A 10,979-nucleotide genomic window follows, 5' to 3' on the forward strand; every position below is an offset into this window, starting at 1 on the left:
AAGACAGTAAAAGTAACACTCATATGATTTATATTGACCGTGATGTCACTGAAGTTATTAGACGGTTATTAGAAATTTGAGCATAGATCTTGTTAGGTGTCATTTAATAAAACTACTCGTTAGCGAAAAAAAGAGAGAACTTTGACTGCATGTTTAAACAAACCATTAATCGCACACGAAATTCGACTGGCGGACAGACAACGTCACATGGATGTTGCGTACGTATTACGTCATTTTCGCGGGAACTCTGCGCGCGAAGGATTCATTCACCCAAGGCACAGCAAGCGTGCAGCATCTTATGGTTTGCAAATATAACTATACATTTGGAAATTTTGTTGCCATCAATTTAATGGACGAATTTGAATTGATCTGTTTGGTTTTGTGATTGAAGGGGGCTGAGGATGCGTTTATGGAATACATTTTATTCAACGCGTTCTGGTTGTTACGCTTTGTATATAATTTATTTGAAAAGCAGAAAGAAAACGGATGACAACTGATGCATGATGGGACGTTCTTTTGCGTTTACTTGAAGGTAAGTAACATCATAAGGCACTTGGTTTGCAGTAATACCAGCAGGCAGTAGGCATATCTACTACCATCTAATAATCTTAAGGTTTAGTTTAGAGAGAGAGAGTTTTCCCTAAACTGGACCATCGCAGTCAAATATCACTATGCAGGAGCGCTGACGTTTATCCAGGAGGATTTTTAATAAACGACTTTGTAGTGGCCATTTAAACACTGGTGCAGCTGAGGTACAGTTACAGCCTTTCTATTGGCTTAGCGAGACGTCAGACAGCATACGTCAGTTCGTGCGAATCTAACGCGGGAGAGAAGGAAAAAAATAAAGGCCAAATAGACAACGGTATCTTTTTCCTGAGACGGTCGCGAATAACTCGTTATGGACTCGGATCGCATCGGTAAGAAGTAAAACGACGTGATGCATTAGTTATGAGGTGGTTTGTTTTGTTTCGAGCCACTTTGATGTCCACAGACACCGGCGATGACAGGCGAAGTTTGCCGTGATCGAGGGATCACTTCCAGGAAATCCCCCGAGCTCTGTAACTTCGATTAAAAGGACATGCCTAATGGTTGTAGTATATCTCTTGGGTTTATTTGTCGCTAGTGGACAAAACATTGCTTTTATATATTATAAATCCACCGGTGGTCTTGTTTTTATTGTTGGCAGTTTTAGCTCGCTGTGACGCAGTCACGGAAACAAATCCAGCCAGCATGGTCAAATATCTATAACAGATTATTTTGACGTTATTTGACGCAAATGTTGTTTCGTGAAAACACTTTTAGAGACAGACCTCTATTTCAGGTGTAAAATAAACCTGCTTGCTCTCAGGAAGCTACACCCGCATACGGGAGACACCGTTCAGCTTCGTGTTGTTGTTGTTATTATGGAGTCAACCATGTGATTAAAACAAGTTTACATTATTTATTTTTGCCTTAACAGCTTTAATACACTACAACTGAGTGTCCTGTCTTTTGTTTGTGAGTTTTGTATCTATATGTCGTCAAATTATACTTTGATTAACTTCTGGCAAAGATAGCCTACACGATACAAGATGGAGGACAGCCTTTAAAGCGGTGCTGCTGAAAGAGGGATAGATTTTATTTATTTACAGTGGTGGAAATCACAACCAACCATTATCTACACTGTTCTATTCATTATTGAGTTCTTATTGTTATTAGCCTTTTGACTTTGTCATTTGAAATGAATTGATTTAATCCAAAACTCACTAACTCACAAACAAGCAGGTCGATAAATGGTGTTTAAATAAAAAGTGTAAAATGATTAAAAATTGAATAAAAAAATATTATTTAAGCTGGTAAAAGGGGCGGACTTGGCACTAAGCAACCGCCTTGGGCCCCCAGAAGCCAAGGGCCCCCTAAAAATGCAAATTATATAGATTTGCAATTATTAATGCTAAATATCATATGCTGAAAATTTAAATACAGATGTGAAAACACTGAGATGAGGGTCCCATTCCTATATTTTCCCTAGGGCCCTTAAATCACTAAATTTGCTCCTGCCTGTAGTTCATTATCTTTGCTGTTTATGTAACTGTTAATAACCTCACGGTTTACAAGTGATGATATGAACATTTGTTCCAATAAACTTTACCACAAATAGAATTAATCCCAAACTGTGCATTTCACTACTAAGAAACTTCAGGAAACCCCTTAATTAATTTCAATGCCTTACAGGTTGAATTATTTCATAACTTAATGGGGTGTTTTTGCATTCCCAGAGAAATAGATTTTCCTCAGGAAAAAACTTGTAGCCTACTTGTAGTACCGCACGTAATCCTTATTTTTCAATATAGTTCCCAGGTCCACTTGGATTCGATGTGCGCTAGAAGCAGTCTGCCGATTCCTCACTTGTGGCTGTGGAGAGTCAGGTAAACTTCACATTTGCACAAATTGTACACAGTGATGATATACAGTAATTTATTGAATTAAACACACCAGTAGAGAGTAGCTCTCAGAGGTGGGTAGAGTAGCCAAACACTTTACTCAAGTACAAGTAAAACTACTTATAAAATAATTACTCCAATAACAGTAAAAGTAATAATGTTACTAATTACTTGAGTAAGTGTATTAAAGACTACTCAAGTAGCAAGTTAGTAGTTACTTTGGATCTGATGAAAATGAAATCTCAGACTCCTTGAAAGTCTATCTGTTCTGTTTATATGCTATAAAACCTGGGTTCAAGAAGATGAAGGATATCCCAGTTCTGTGATGGGTACAAACACAGTACCTGTCGTTTTCAGATTGGTTACTATTAGCCATCAGTCACTCCCATGGCTTGAATTTCTGTGCGGGGATTGCGTATAATTTAAACCATTATAAAGCCGAGCTTTATAATGCGTGAAATTCCCACGCAAATGTACTATATTCGCAAATTATTAAATTAATCCACAGACGCAAAAAATTAAAATCAACACGTCAAGCAGTCCTGTTTTTCTTTTAGAGTTAAATTCCACAATCAGCGCTGCACCGCCCTTCTGTCTCGTGCTCTGTATTATGATCCTGTTGAGTGCGGCATCAGCCTGCTTCATGATGTCAATGCCGTGGTTTGCGTAGAGCAGACCTTTTTGACACTATCATGTGTATGTGATGCACTCTACCATTTAAAGTCGGAATTCATAATCAGCTGTCTGTGAAGAAAGTGTTGGCTTCCAAATTGTTTTTTTTTTTTTTAAATCATGAAATTCAAACATTAAATGTTGTTTTGATGCTCTTTATGGTGCAAGTGTGGTAAAGCGCATGCTGACTCAAAATGGCAGCAAGAAGTGTGAGTAAATGGATCATCTCCTTGTCTTAAATACACCTTTTATCGAAAAATAAACATAAATGAACATCAGACGGAATGTTAAAAAAAAAAAAAAGAGAGTACTGCATGCTGAAATTCATCATCTCTCATGTAATGACCCAATCCATGTTTTAACCACGGGAAGAAAAAAATGTGACTGAAATTGAATTGAACTGAAACACACGAAAGATAGAAACGAAAGACATTATATTAATGTTTAAATAGAGTTCTTAATGTCAATTTGGAGGAGAGCATGGCAAATTTTGTCTAAAGTTTTGACAAAAGCAAAGAACTGGAAATACACAGATCATACATAAACATTCTGTAGACATTAATAAATGAAGATGATTAATTGTAGTTGTGGTGCTCCTAAATTTTTGATGGTGCTCCTAATTTTTTAAAGTTGGAAGCACCAGTGCTATCAAGTAAAAAACAAAAACATTTTAGAGCCCTGAATGCAATGCATGAAATCATGCTTTATGTAATGTTCACATCAACCATCAGAATGGGGAAAAAATGTGATCTGTGATTTTGGGTGTGCCATGATTGTTGGTGCCAGACAGGCTGGCTTGAGTATTTCTGTCCTGGGATTTTCACGTAAAACAGTCTCTAGAGTTTTCTCAATATGGTGTAATCTGGAAAAAAACCAAAAAAAAAACCAGCCAATGAGTGGCAGTACTGCGGAGGGAAACGCTTTGTTGATGAAAGAAGTCAACGGAAAATGGCCAAACTGGTTCAAACTGACAGAAAGGCTACAGTAACTCAGATAACCACTCTTTTCAATTGTGGTGAGCAGAAAAGCATCTCAGAATGCACAATATGTTGAACCTTGAGGCAGATTGCCTACAACAGTAGAAGACCTCGTTAGGTTCCACTTCTGTCAGCCAAGAACCGAAAGCTGAGCCTGCAGTGAGCACAGGTTCAACAAAACTGGACAGTTGAGGACTGGAAAAACATAGCCGGGTCTGATGAATCTCTATTTCTGCTGAGGCACACAGGTGGGAGGGTCAGACTTTGGCACTAACAGCATAAATCCATGGAAATGCTGCAAATCTTGCTGTAAATCCATGATACGCATGGTTAGCAACAATACACAGATAGCCTGTGGCGTTCAGATGTTCAATTGGCATTAAGGGACCAAGTGATGGAATGCATTGGTATCTGTAATGTATATAAACAGTCTACACACCCCTGTTAAAATGGCAGGTTTTTTTGATGTAAAAAATGAAACTTTGATAAATCACGTCAGAACTTTTTGTTCACCCTCACTGTAAAATTACAGCATATGGCGGGTGGTCCCATGATCCCATTTCAAGATGGCAGCTTAATTGTGAGGCTGTAGACGAAGGTGTACAATAATTTGACTTCACTCCGGAAAACATTTTTTACCTAGGGTTTTTTATTTGGTAATGATCATGCCATCAATTAAAGAGGCATAGGAGGAGAGAGATGGCATAGACAGTTGACCGGGGGACGTAGCGAGCTCTCTTGGGACATTGGAAGCTAAATAGTCCACTGTTAAACCAGATGTATCAGCAGACACCACACGTATTGCGGGAGCTGAGAATCGCTATGCTGAAGCAGAGCGACAGCTTGAGAAAACGCTATCTGAATTAGCCGCAGCAGCTAAATGGAGTTAAAGATTAATGGAACTTGGAAAAGATTAAGTTAAAGATTAATGGAAATTAACTTGGAAAATAACATATACCGTCTATCGAGACAGAAAGATGTGTCATTCTGTGGATCAGAGATCACATTCGCACAAGATTTTTTCACAGAAACAATGTCTTAATGATGCGAGTTTAATACAGTCAGAAAGTTGTTTGGTGATATAGAATGTTCTGAGGACTTCAACTTAACCCATGCAAGATGAGACTGCTTCACAATGGAAAATTGCTCTCCTTCTCATTATGAGAGACGGAAGATTTCCACCGCACGCTAAAATGCAATGATCCAACATTTGATTGAAAATAGTAAATAGAAATGGTGGTTATGCGTATATAGTTAACTCCTGTGATTACTGTTAATTCAGTCTCGGATAGTGTGAAGGTATTAACAACCTTGGTGACTTTTAGTGTTTCGTCACTTATATACGTTTTTATTTATTTAAAATGTTGGCTTTTTGCATCGTTGAAAGAGTATACTTACGAGTTCTGAATGAGTTGGTATACATACTTGAGTTTGTAAACAAAAGTGGCTTTTTTTTTTCTCTCCCATGTCCTTACAATCTGGAGAGAATGTAAAGTTTTGTGTGTGATTGGAGAGGAGTCTAGGTAGACTAGTTGCTCCTCATTTAAATGTGGATCAGTATACCTCATTTACCAGCAGAGGTGCTGGAATTTAATTGGGATATGGGCTAAAGTGGAAGCATTTCATTTGGGGAAATGCTTGGGCAGGAGGGCTGGGGGGTTAAGTGGGGGTTCATGTTTATCTTTTTGAGGGTTTTTTTTGTAATTTGTAGGTTTTTGCATTGTTTAATTTTAGTGGGATTTTATTTTTCCTCTCTGGCCTGTATGGACCAGTCTAAATTAGTAAGTAATTTAGTAAGTCAAGATTACTAGCTGAAATGTCAGGGGGCTTAGGGAAATAACAAAAATAAAGCAGGGTATTAATAGGGTCAAGCTGTTGAAATCAAAAATAATTTTCTTACAAGAAACTCATTTAAGGGGAAATAACAATGATAAAGAATAGATTACCAGGGCAGGTGTTCTTTACATCTTATAGCAATTACATATGTCATTTTTTTTTTAAGACAACGTGGTATCTCGTAATCTGGATTATACAGTGCCCTCCACTAATATTTGCACCCTTGGTAAATATGAGCAAAGAAGGCTGTGAAAAAATGTGTTTATTGTTTAACCTTTTGATTTTTTTTTGTTAAAGTAAGTCACAAAAGTACTCTGCTTTCTTAGATTTAAACAATTACAAATACAACACAGGTGTGTGTGTGTGTGTGTGTGTATATATATATATATATATATATATATATATATATATATATATATATATATATATATATATATATATATATATATATAAATTATATAAACTTTGTTAAATGTAGGTGTGCAACAATTATTGGCATTCCTATGAGAAAAATATATTTGAAGTATATCCTCACTGACATTTTACATTTGGTTAGTACAGCTGGGTGACTAGGAACAGGAAATTGTTCAGCCATGACTTCCTGTTTCACAGGGGTATAAATATGAGGTAACACAGGCCAAATTCCCTTAGTCATTCATAACAATGGGTAAGACCAAGGAATATAGCTGTAATGTGTGGCAAAAGGTTGTTGAGCTTCACAAAATGGGAAGTGGCTATAAGAAAATAGCACAAGCATTGAAAATGCCCATTTCCACCATCAGGGCAATAATTAAGAAGTTCCAGTCAACTGGAAATGTTATGAATGAACCTGGAATTTGGATTGTGTCTATATTGTATCAACACACTGTGAAGAGGATGGTTCGAGTGGCCAAAAAAATCTCCAAGGATCACAGCTGGAGAATTGCTGATGTTAGTTGCGTCTTGGGGTCAGAAAGTTTCCAAAACAACAATCCGGAATCACCTACATCAGCACAAGTTGTTTGGAAGGGTTTCAGGAAAAAAGTCTAATCTAAAAACAAACTCAAGTGTCTTCAGTTTGCCAGACACTACTGTAACTTCAAATGGGATCGGGTTCTATGGTCAGATGAAACCAAAATAGAGCTTTTTGGCAATAAACACCAGGAGGTGGTTTTGGCGCACACAGAGAGGTAGCCATATGGTAAAGTACCTCATGTCCTCGGTTAAAAGTAGCCACTATAGGTGGTGGCTCTTTAATGTTATGGGGCTGGTTTTTATTGCCAGAGGACCTGGATATTTTGTTAGGATACATTGCATCCTAGACTCAAATCACTATCATATTACAACAGATATTAAATGAACACCTGACTGCCTCTGCCAGAAAGCTTAAAATGGGCCATGGTTGGATCTTCCAGCAGGACAATGATCCAAAACATACATCAATATCAACACAAAAATGGCTTACTGACAACAAAATCAAGGTCCTGCCATGGCCATCCCAGTCCCCTGACTTGAAACCCATAGAAAACCTGTGGGTTGAACTGAAGAGGAGAGTCCACCAGCGTGGACCTCGAAATTTGAAGGATCTGGAGAGATTCTGTATGGAGGAATGGTCTCAGATCCCTTGCCATGTATTCTCCAACCTCATCAGGCATTACAGAAGAAGACTCAGAGCTGATATCTTGACAAAGGGAGGTAGCACAAAGTATTGACTAAAAGGGTGCAAATAATTGTTGCACAACGATGTTTAACAATTTTTTTTTTGGATAATCCTGTGTTTTGTTTGCAATTGTTTGATATCCATGAGAGCAGAGTATTTTTTATGAATTCTTTTAGCAAAAGGTTAAACAAAAGACAGTTTTCCACTGCCTTCTTTGCTCATATTTACCAAGGGCACCAATATTAGTGGAGGGCACATTTTAGGAAAATGTATGCTAACAAAATTGAATATTCTTGCTACTCACAGACATAGAACTCACTCTCATATTGAGTTTTTTGTTTCAGCTAAGATCGTGCCTAAAATTAATGGATGCTGGTATGATAGTATTGTATATTAGGGACCATCAGAGATCATCCATCCATTGTAGCCCGCTATAAACAAATGTGTAATGTCTATTTGAAAGGATATAATTGTAATTAATTTAGTGTTGATGTTTTTAATCTCTCAAATGGTCCAATTTTTGTTAACAGGGGAAGATGGAGTTAATCTTCCTGTGCAGGAAACAACACAGGCCTTGGAAACACCTATAAACCAGAGTTCTGTAAGGGTCTGGTATTGAAAATGTTTTTCCTGACCCATCACCCTGCTGACCACCAGCGAACCATTGCACAACGGTGAAACAGTTATAAGTTGTGTTGTCCAGGTTGCAATGCAGAGCAAATCTGACTCATCCTAGTACATGTGCCTTCTTACTGTTACACCTCCACAAACTGTAATAACCTGAGGCACCTTCCAACACCAACAAAACTGGAAGAATTGTGAGTCATCAAAACTTGAATCTATGGTTGTCATTTTCTTTTTGTTTACATGTGGGTATAGCATGTTAAATTAACTACTAAATGAAAAATACCATCAGCTGTGTGAGCTTTTAAAATCATGTCCTATGATTATTAACAAAAATGCCAAAATGCTCCTGTCTGTCAGTTTTCATACCACTGTATAGAGGATCACACATCACAAGTGGGACAATTTGGGGGTGAAAGAATGCTTTCAGTATATTGAGAGCTTAAAACATGGTCCTCTTAATATATTTGGCCATTTTTCATATATTTGATGTAAATATATGGTCTATTTGAAATACATTGTAAATACATTCGATCCAGTTATGACTATATTTATTGTAATTTAATGGTTAATTCCTATTTGTTTCTTTCAGTTTAATTTTATGTTCTCTATTTTCATCATTGTAAATTAAGCTTCTGCTTTCTGAAGGCCTCATTTATCCGTCCTTTAGTGTGTGAATGTTTTCGTAGGCCAAACTAAACAAAAATTCCCACCAGATTAATAAAAGCTGATTTTTTTTTTTGTTCTAATATGCATATCTTGATAAATACTGCCAATTGCATTTAACACAGAGTTGATGTACATTTAGGGAAACAAAACTCCATAAAAAGAAAAAGCTAACAGAAAAATGACCACTAAGTGGTGAAAAGGTCTCCTAAACACTCCTAGGAAACAAACGGTTTTCTAAAAAAGTTTTTAAGAATACTAAACATTTTTGTGTAATAGCTCTGTAATTTAAAAACAAATTTGTTTTTACCCAGCTTGATTTTATTTTTTTAAATGTACAGTCATGAATTTTTGAAACACATATAATGTATGCAAAGATAATTTTGTGTAATTGTGATTTATTAATAAAACAACTTTTTATATGTTACTGGAGCAGTGTGTTCTATAGAAACCATAACTTGCATTAAAAACATATTCTACTGTTCAGGAACGTCCCACGAAAATGCATCATACGTCCAGTAAAGTGATCTTGTTTTTCACAACATTTGCTGCTACAGTTTCTGTGTAATTGATATTCAAAGTCAGTTTTGCCTCCACTGACTTGGTGGGATAGTTTCAATATAAATGAATGCGTTCATATGGTAGAAATGATTCCTTCATTTTGTATGGAGAACTGTTAAACCTATGCTAATAAATAAAATAATGACTAACCATTCCTTCTACATTGGTCACAAGTAAAGCTGTTGCCTACATTTCTTAACTCCTGTCACATTCCTTTAACCTGTTAAAATTTTTTCATCTTTAGAGTAAGTTTAAAGACAAAACAAAAAAAATGTATTTTAGTATTAACAAAAACGTTATTTATAATATTAATGAGGCAATTCATTTTTTTATTTATTTATTTTTTTTAAAAAAAGGTAAAATTGTTTGAGGGAACATAAACCTCAAGAAGAGTGTTGAGGTAGGGGGATGCCGCTCCAGGCAAGATCTTGTATGTGAGCATAAAGGCCTTGAATTTGATGCAAGCGGCTACAGGGAGCCAGCGGAGGGAGATGAGTGGTGTGACATGGGTCCTATTGCGCTGGTTGAAAGCAAGGCATGCTGCTGCATTCTGAATCATCCGAAGGGGTTTGAAGGAGCTGGCTGGGAGGACCTAGAGTAGTGCGTTGCAGTAGTCCAGTCACGAATACCTTATAATAGGTGTACAAAATTCATACAAAACAACAAATGCTTTGGTGAAACATGGGAAACACTTACCCTTGACCCTGAGACTAAGTCATCTGACCCCATATCAATTTCAGCTTGATTTTGTTTTTGTTTTTTTGTTTTTTTGATGTACAGGGTTTTCTCTTAACCAGACAACTCCTACCCAGCTGAAAGCCCACAACACACAACTAGTAATCTTAAAACTTTCAAATGTTTTGAATCCGTGTACTCAAATAATACTTTTCAGGCTAAGCTTAATGGAATCAAATAAATATTATAGCCGAGCTTTTTTTTTTTAAGAAAATGTTTTTCATATATTTGTTATATCGACAGGGCCGTATTTTAGCCATGTAAAATATTACAGCTGTATGATTGGCGTACAGCTCTCTTTTCCTGACTTCATCATGCACTTACGTCAGCGCCCTGACTTTGACCATGTTCACGTCACTAGCGCGGGAAAACTGCACCACGTGGTGAAATCTTCCTTTTTAAACATTGCTGTAGAAAGTTGAATGGACTGAAATAGCAATAGAAAATAAATTACATCTTGCATGTTTTAATTTTCATATCTAAATTGGAGATGGTTTTACTGGAGACTTATTCGACTGATCCTGAACATTTCACTCGGCTTCCTCGTTCGCGTGATGAATACAGAAGCTTCTTATAGCGAAAGATGTGAAATTAACAGATTCCAGGTAAGATTGAAGATTTTATTTGTCACATACGCGATTATATACAGTATATAACTTGAAATGAAAAAAAAAAGCGCCCGGATGCAAGGGCGGACTGACCATTAGGCAAAGGTCGGGAATTGCCCCCCCCCCCCCCCCAAAACACTGCATTAACTTATGGTTAAAGTTTTATTTGTACTTTTCGCTAATTATGTTTTTCTAAAAATCAGGTTAACATGCCATCAGAATGCTTTATTTTTGAGTG

The 10,979-nt window shown here is 36.8% G+C and overlaps 1 long non-coding RNA gene across 1 annotated transcript; it reads left to right on the forward strand.

Annotated features, from left to right (window-relative positions):
- Positions 1 to 208: 208 nt before the first annotated feature.
- LOC128600034 (uncharacterized) lies at positions 209 to 9,621 on the forward strand. The gene is made up of 3 exons (XR_008384505.1): positions 209 to 532; positions 2,334 to 2,408; positions 8,078 to 9,621. It is a non-coding gene; the product is annotated as an uncharacterized LOC128600034 (long non-coding RNA).
- Positions 9,622 to 10,979: the final 1,358 nt, after the last annotated feature.

This window comes from Ictalurus furcatus, chromosome 2 (assembly GCF_023375685.1).
Source record: "Ictalurus furcatus strain D&B chromosome 2, Billie_1.0, whole genome shotgun sequence".
Taxonomy (NCBI): domain Eukaryota; kingdom Metazoa; phylum Chordata; class Actinopteri; order Siluriformes; family Ictaluridae; genus Ictalurus; species Ictalurus furcatus.